The following is a 7,906-nucleotide window of genomic DNA, read 5'->3' as shown; positions in this document are numbered from 1 at the left end:
CAACTCTGCCACCCTCCTGGGGCAAGCCCTGGGGAGGCTGCATTTGGCAATAGAATAGGGAGGGCATGATGAAGTGCAGTGCACACCCTGCACCCACACAGCAGCAGGTCTGGGGCAGAAATGCTGGCAGCAAAGCTCTCTGGACTGAAGTGATGTAGTGAAAAGTACAAAAGCTATGGCTTCAAAGCAGGAAGGCGCTTTCAAGCCTTCTCAGTCATCTGACAGACTCTACCCTTGACAGGTTGGCTACTGCCTATATGGCACTTCACCATACAGAGATCACATCACTGTAAAAGTGGGAAGAAATGGAAGAGAGCATCTGCTGGTGCTGGTTGCACTGAGGGCCATGACTGTTATTTCCAGTGCTTAGGCAGCAATAAAAAATGCCACCATGTGTAGGATTTACCCTCGAGAAAGGTATGAGAGGCTGTGTAAGAGCAAGCAGGGCACAGTGAGGTGGCCCAGCAAAGAAAGCAGCCACAACTGTTTGTGGCACCAGGCAGAGCCAGCACCGTGCTCTCAGAGCAGGGCTGCCTGGGCATGCAAATTAAGCATGGTAATGCCTCTCCTCTCTCAAACCTATTAATCTTAGCAGGGTGTGTGCACTGAATTGCAACCCTGCCATATTTCTGGCAGTGCATACCAAAGAAGCAAAACTGGGGAGAAAGGAAAAGGCTTCATTTTTTTCTTCCTTTCCAGCTTATTTGTTAGGCCTGCCAAGGTTTTCATTCTACCTAGAGGTTTATTATACAGAGGGCTATTATATGAATGTAATTCAGGGCAAGTAGTACTTGCCTGTCATATGATTTATGTTTTACTTCAACATATAGGAATTCACTGTTGCAGAAATTCATTTGAGAAATGGACTACTAATTTCACACCCAAAGGTGTCTCACCTTATCTCTGTGCTAGAGAGAAGCTGACTTGAACATTTTGGCCTCGTTTACTCATTTGCGGGTGGTGAGCTGTGTCAAAAGCTGAAAAATATCTCACATGACACATTTGTTAACTCAGCTTACAGTTTGCTGGCAATACTGGATGAAATATGAACTATTGATGCTTACAGAGTGGAATCTGGAAAGTAATAAATAGCAGGGATTACACAGAGCCTTCCATCTCAGTGAGAAATTAAAGTGGGAGATGTTTAGATTACACAGACTTTGGATCTTGCGCCCAGGGGAGCCCATGAAATACCATTGCCACTTCTGCTCCAATGTTAATAGCAGTCAGATAACTTTCAGATCTGAATGGAAAGACAGCTACTCATTCCTTCTGCTGGTGTTACCCTGAGAGAGCAGGATGTGGCAGGCATCCAAGCTGAATGACATGGGCCAAGCTGACAAAGACCGAGAGCCATTTATAACACTGTCCTTTGAATCTGAGAGGGAAAATGTGCATGTCTATGTGTGTGTGTGCATAGATATATTTCAACAGAAAACCTCAACTTGGATGAAAAATAATTTCATTAAACTGGTGGAAAATTTCTAAATAAACCAGTACAAATAGTCAAGGAGAATATATACCTCATTTTACTCACATAATGTATTTCACCAATTTGGCATATTTTCACAATAGAAAAAGTTAAATTTAAAGATTCAAATACTCTTAAGGTTGAGAATTTTAAATCTACTATGGTAAACAACTGCTGCTTTTCTAATACAGACCCATCTTCCATGCAGCATAATAGCCAGCTGGAGGCAAGTAGCACTATGATCAAGGTTTTAGGATATTAATTAAATTTAGGCTTTTTCTCTTTTCCTACAGTGTTAACTCTGAAAAACTGGCCTTTTAGCAGAAGATAAATACTTGCCAATGTAAATATTTTACCATATAAAGATGAGAGCTAGAAATATAAAAAATAAATGACAAGCTTAGCGATGAGCTTTGAGGAGAAGCTGGTTTTTGCATATCTTCTCAAAAGCAGTTACTACTCTATGCATTTCTTTTTATACTTTCAGTTTTCCACAACTAGTAAGAATAAAATGAAATTATAGGAGAATATTCCAGGTTACTATGAGTGTTTTAACCCAAGAAAACTCGAATAATTATTACAAATCTTTCCAGATAACTTGGTAAGCAGGATGGCAGCTACATACAGCAGGTTGCATTTACTATAGACACTGATGAGTGTTATGTCCATATTAGCCTCTCTTAGCACCAAAATTACGTGTCAAATGGTCAATGACAGCTGCCATGAATCAGCAAAAGATTAGTTTGTATTGTGGGGAAGGTCCTGCCTTTTAGGCTTGGTAAAGCACAGATTTTGTATCCATCTTGTGTCACCAAGATATACTGTGCAATACTATGACTTGATACTTTAGCCTGATCACTTCTATTTTATTAACTCCAAATTTAGACCTCTTGAGAATGCAACTGAAAAAAAACTTTAAAAAATTAAAAGATACATTGGGAGAAGTTCCCCTTCAGCTGTTTCACACTGCTATGGTGATGTACAGCTGACCTGGGTTCTACACACCTGTCTCAACCGTATTTATGGGTGCTCAGTATCATCACAGCCATGCAACGTAGAGTGGCTCCTTCTCTTTAAGGATGCAATTTAACATAATGATAATGAAGGAAGACATTCTATTTTACTCAATATATTGAATATTTAATGGGTGAACCAAGTTTTCAAGTGCTTACTTGAAATGAGTTCACTGGTCCATTTTTCCCCCAGACTCTCTTTGCCTCCCTCTATATTTTGGTCCTGGGACAGAATCCTGAGCACTCTGCTGAAGACACATCCATTTCCTGAGTGAGCATTTCAAAGGCACCATCCAGAATGACCTGATTGTTCAGGTCAAAAATCCAAATGTAAGCAAGCAGCCCATGAAGATGCCAGTAATTGCACCAGGGCCAGCTCCTGGCATACTTGCCAACCCTGTCCTCACTCTGACTCCTTCTGAATTAATGCTACAATCATTTGCATTTTGACTCTATGAGCTGTTGGAGGACCTGACAACTCACATAAATTATGATGTGGCCTTACCCTTACATATGAAGTGACTTCAACATCAAAACACTGTCACCTACATGGCTGCTTGGAGGGCTTTGCTGGGAGTGTAGCTAACAGATCTTCAGGCAAATGGACAGTAAACAATTAACAGTTGTCCCTCAACTATCTGGCAAAGGAAGCAGGCACCAGATAGAAAAATAAACTTTCTATGAAACAGATGAGGAAAGTCATTCTAAGAAAGCTTTTGTAATTTGATTTTTAGTGATAAAATGATGGCTAAATAATTACAGCCATCTGTTTCTGCTTTTCAGATGCTAAGATGAATAAATAAGACAAAATTAATTATACGCAGAAGAAAAAAAATTGTCGTTAAAAAAGGAGGGCAAGGGCAGGTCCCCCTCTCATTGGGTAGGGGTAGAAAACGGACTGAAATGGTTGTATGATTGGCATTAGGTGGATGTAAGATTATCCAAAGCTTTATTCACCCTCTGGTTTTGCTCATGGGTGCAAGCTCATCTTGTGGAAATGATTTACACTGAAATCAGCTTAAGGAAGGGCTTGCTTACATGGGGGATTAATGTGCACTAACAAGGGAATAAATTAACATAGCAGCCTCCCTGTGTTGAACTGCTCTGTGGATTCACAACATAGAAGTTTGAATTGCTGTTCAAAATCTTGTCTATACCGTTACACCTGAAAATTTTAAAGAAAAATACTAAACAGTGTTAGGTATGTTAGCTGAGATGGGAGAAATCCAAGCATGCTAGCTAGCAGATAGTATTTGCTAAGTTCCTTATAATTTCACTGATAGCCCACGTAATCCAGGTAATTTCAGTATGAAGCACCATCTGGTTTGAAATTATAACAAAATTTGGCTCTTAATGAAATATCTTGTAGGAGCTGTTGAAGCAGCAAACAGGTCATTGCTGTGCAGAGACAATAGCAGAACTAGTGATCCTCAGATATTTTACAAAAGACAACATATTTAAAATGAAGATTTTTTGGAAAATGTTGTTAATATCTTTGGGCTTTTAAAAAAGCCCCAAACAAAATCAAGACAACAACTTTGCTTGTTCTGGATGACAGTGCTGTGTTCCAATACCACACAGTAGGGTCAGATTAATTTGGCCCTCAGAAAGTCAAGTCAAATCGTGATCACCCACATGTGGAGAAGTTGCTTTCCTTATCAGCCTCTGGGTGACAGTCCTCTTCCACACTTGTTCCAGTCAGTTCACATGCCAGAGCCAGGAGCACTCAAATACACATTTACAGCGTGCATTTAATCAAAATGAAAACTGGTTTAGCAAATGGACTTCAATGCATGTGACTTCCATGCAGTCCATCCAAAAGTCTCAAAGAAGAACAGGAACTGCCTGTGTATAACAGGGCAAGGAGCAAAGTCAGGCATCTGCCCCAGACCAGGCAAGTGTTCATGCAGACCGTCATCGTAAATTTTTGGGAAAACCTTGAGAATTTTTTTCCTACAATAAAGTACGTATCTAGTTGATTCCATTCCAGCAATTGGCTTCTGGGCTTCTGGCCAGTTGAAACAAAACACTGGATTTCAGGACTCATTTGTATCCTTAAGATCTCATGTTTAGCACAGCCTCTGCTTTGGTGAGATGCTTTCTTTCAGGCCCCTAATATCTGTACTTAAACTTCTTGTAAGCAATCTAATGAGGCATAGCTGGGGATGGCAGCAATAAACATTGACCTCCCGCAAAAAACTCCAAAGAGAAAGCCATCAAAACCTCATCAAGTTCTCAATACAAGAATAAATCTGATAGATACTTAAAGCAGGCACACTCAGATTTTTACATATCCAGCCTAATGAGTCAGTAAAAGCAATAGATATTAATAATTCAGATGTTTTCTAAATTAATGATATATTAAAATGATAACATAGCAATCAGTAGCAAACAATGAGACTAAAAATAATTTAAGTTTTAATATATGTCTGCTAGTTGCAAAGCTCTCAAAGGGCATATTTTCATCTCTCAGGAGACTGACTAAAAGAACTTTAAAATGTAAAGCCCTTTCTGGAAAGCACATTGCTTTCTATGTACATCTTCAGCTACACTGCTGAAATCAGTGATAAAACACACATTTGTTTATCAGAGCACAAAAGGAAAAAAAAAATAAAAAATCCAATCCCAAATATCAGCCCAGCTGAAAAACAAACTTGTGTTCCAGCTTGTGTGCTCTCTGCATAGCTTGGGCAGGGATTGGCAAACATGAGGGATTACCCAATGTTCTACAAGTTTTTTGGTTTTTTTTATGGAGCATGTCTGCACAGCCCAGCCTTACTTTGTGGGAAAGACCTAGCAAATAATTAGCATTTGGTTTCCTCTCCTGAATCCATGCCACTAGAATGAAACCTTGAGGCAATGGACTTGAATTTTAAGACCTGAAAATTTTAAGACAAGGTACCAAAGGCATGCTTTCCTGAGAACATTTCTGTTCCAGTGTTAGTGTACTTGTATAATCTGGACAGGTAACATTAATGAGGCCTTCACAACTTTTTCTTCTACAGAAATTTTATGTTCTATTTAAATGAATCCAGTTCTAGTCTTAAACATAAAAGAACCAAATTCTACCATGGCTTACGAAATTTTGAAAACCAAGCAAATAGAAACCCACTACCAGAAGCTGCTCACACTCAATTGAGTTGGGGGCTCAGACCATCTTTCCCCTGTCATCTCTCACAGGCTTGCATGCCAGTGCAGACAGTTCCTTAATGTGACCCCTGAGACACTCACCATATTGTCCCCTTGGCCATAAATGACACCAAAACTATCTGATGCTCTGTCCAAATGCACCTCAAATCCCAACCCAAGCTGTACACGCTCGGGCAGGCAGCACACTGAACAAATCTAATCAATGCTGACACTGCATCAAAATTAGCTGGACTATCACAGTTCAGTGCATATTTGTTTGGCCACCAGGGAACAGATGACTGCTAGCACAGTGCAACAACAAAGCAGCCGGCAGAAATCTCAGGACATAAATATATTTTATAGCCTTGGAGCATGTTAGTTAAAAACATGGGTGGTCAGAACATGATATGCTGGTTAAGTCCTTCAATATAAGAAATTTAGCAGTCATCATCAGGGAGAAGCTACAGCAAATATTTGTTTTAATCTTATTATGCAGCATATTTTCATACATTATTTTTCTCCTTCTGAGCATCCTGCTGCTAACTGGAGTTCTTTAATAATCACACAAAATTCACCTAAAAAAGAAATCTCATTGTTCTATGCTTGCCACCTGGGGGTGAGAGTGTTTTGACCTCACTTGGCCCTGTTACCCTTGGGGATAACTTGGGCTCTTCACCTGAGCTTATCTCCCTCCTCTGCCTCTTTTGAGCTCTTGTATCTCATCCTGCTCTGTTTCATCCCATCCTATCTCAGCATCAACAGACGATTGCTGTTCCCATTTCATCAGCCACAGATGCCTCATACCAGGCTGCTGCTGCTGCAGCCTGCCCACCATGCGTCAAAAGCCATTTGATCAGCTGTCACTGCTGACAAGGCAATGCCACAGCACCCATGGTCAGCCTGGAACAATCCCTCTCCCAATTCCATCAGCCCCAGCAGCACAAGCTCAGCTCCCAAGTGAGGCTCCCGTTACTGGATTTAACAGAAGTACATGGTGAAATATCTGCCTGTCCACAGCTGTTGGCAACACACTGAAATTCTGATCTCTGCCACTGGTTTCTGAGCTCTGCTCTGAGGTTTCAACATGAACTCTGGCTTTTGGACAGCTGAATTTTTATATTTTAATTTAAAAAAATAAAATTTCTTCCTTACTATTGACAGCTGAAAGCACATCCTTCCCCAGCCACCTCTGGCCTTATGCACCTTGTCTAGATGTTAGCAGTCTTTTCATTCCACTGTTCAGCTTCCTGGAGAGACCCCCTCAACTGCTACTGGAAGATTTGTGCATGGAAACTGCTCTGAGAAAAGTGCCCTGCAGTTTAAAAAGTTCCCATGAAACATTGTGCTTATTTTTAAGGACCGTGGAAAAAAAAATCCCATCAGCTGACATTGACTTTTCAAAGGCTGATTACAAAATGAAAGCACATCCCAGTAAATCAGCTAAGGCAAGATGTTAACAACTTTTACTAATCCTGTATGGTGTTTCTAATGCTACTTTTTTTAAAATACAAACTGTTAATAATTTTCACTAATGTGGTCATTTGGCTCCTGTTGGATTCTCTGCTCTAGAATTCTTCTATCACCTATGAAGAACTGTGGTGAATGATGAAGGAAATAGAATACTATAATAATAGTAGAATTACACTTCTTTAGCTACATTACAATGAAGCTTTTTTACAATTTTTACTAGCTATGCATAAAGAACTGTAGATTTCCCTCTCTACTTTTTACTATTTGTAAAAAACCCACTTCTTCTTCTGCAGGAAATATTCTTAGCTGAAGGTCTGAAACCAGAGAAATTCTTCACCAACCAGGGCAATTTCCATACTTCAAAAAGAAATTTTGGTCATGGGTGGCATGGGTGAGAGTGGAGGGCAACCCAACTTCTTGATGCCATTTGGTCATTCTATCATGTATATTTGGGAACATGAAAACTGCTAAAAGTAGTCAGATCAGAGCCCCACCATCTCCTGTGTCTCACACCTGGCAGTCTGGCAACAGATGCTTTTAAGAGGAAGAACATGGGGAATAGAGCAAGTGAACACTCTCAATCTGCTAACTTCAAGAACATTAGTGTGTGATATTAGTGTAGCATTCAGTTTCTGTTTAGATCAAAGAACTGTCTGATCACTCTAAACTGAGGATTATTCCATATTATATCTACTTGTGTCTGTTTAATATTCCTCTATGCATGGAAGGTGGGCTGTGCAGGAGACAGAGCCAGACACTTCACAGAGGTGCACAGGGAATGAACATAAAGAATGTCAAAATGTTGAAGTGAGTTGTGCTTGGA

The sequence above is a fragment of the Agelaius phoeniceus genome, chromosome 4 (genome assembly GCF_051311805.1).
Source record: "Agelaius phoeniceus isolate bAgePho1 chromosome 4, bAgePho1.hap1, whole genome shotgun sequence".
In the NCBI taxonomy this organism is placed as follows: domain Eukaryota; kingdom Metazoa; phylum Chordata; class Aves; order Passeriformes; family Icteridae; genus Agelaius; species Agelaius phoeniceus.
The sequence above is the reverse complement of the archived record's forward strand: the minus strand, read 5'-3'. Positions refer to the sequence as shown.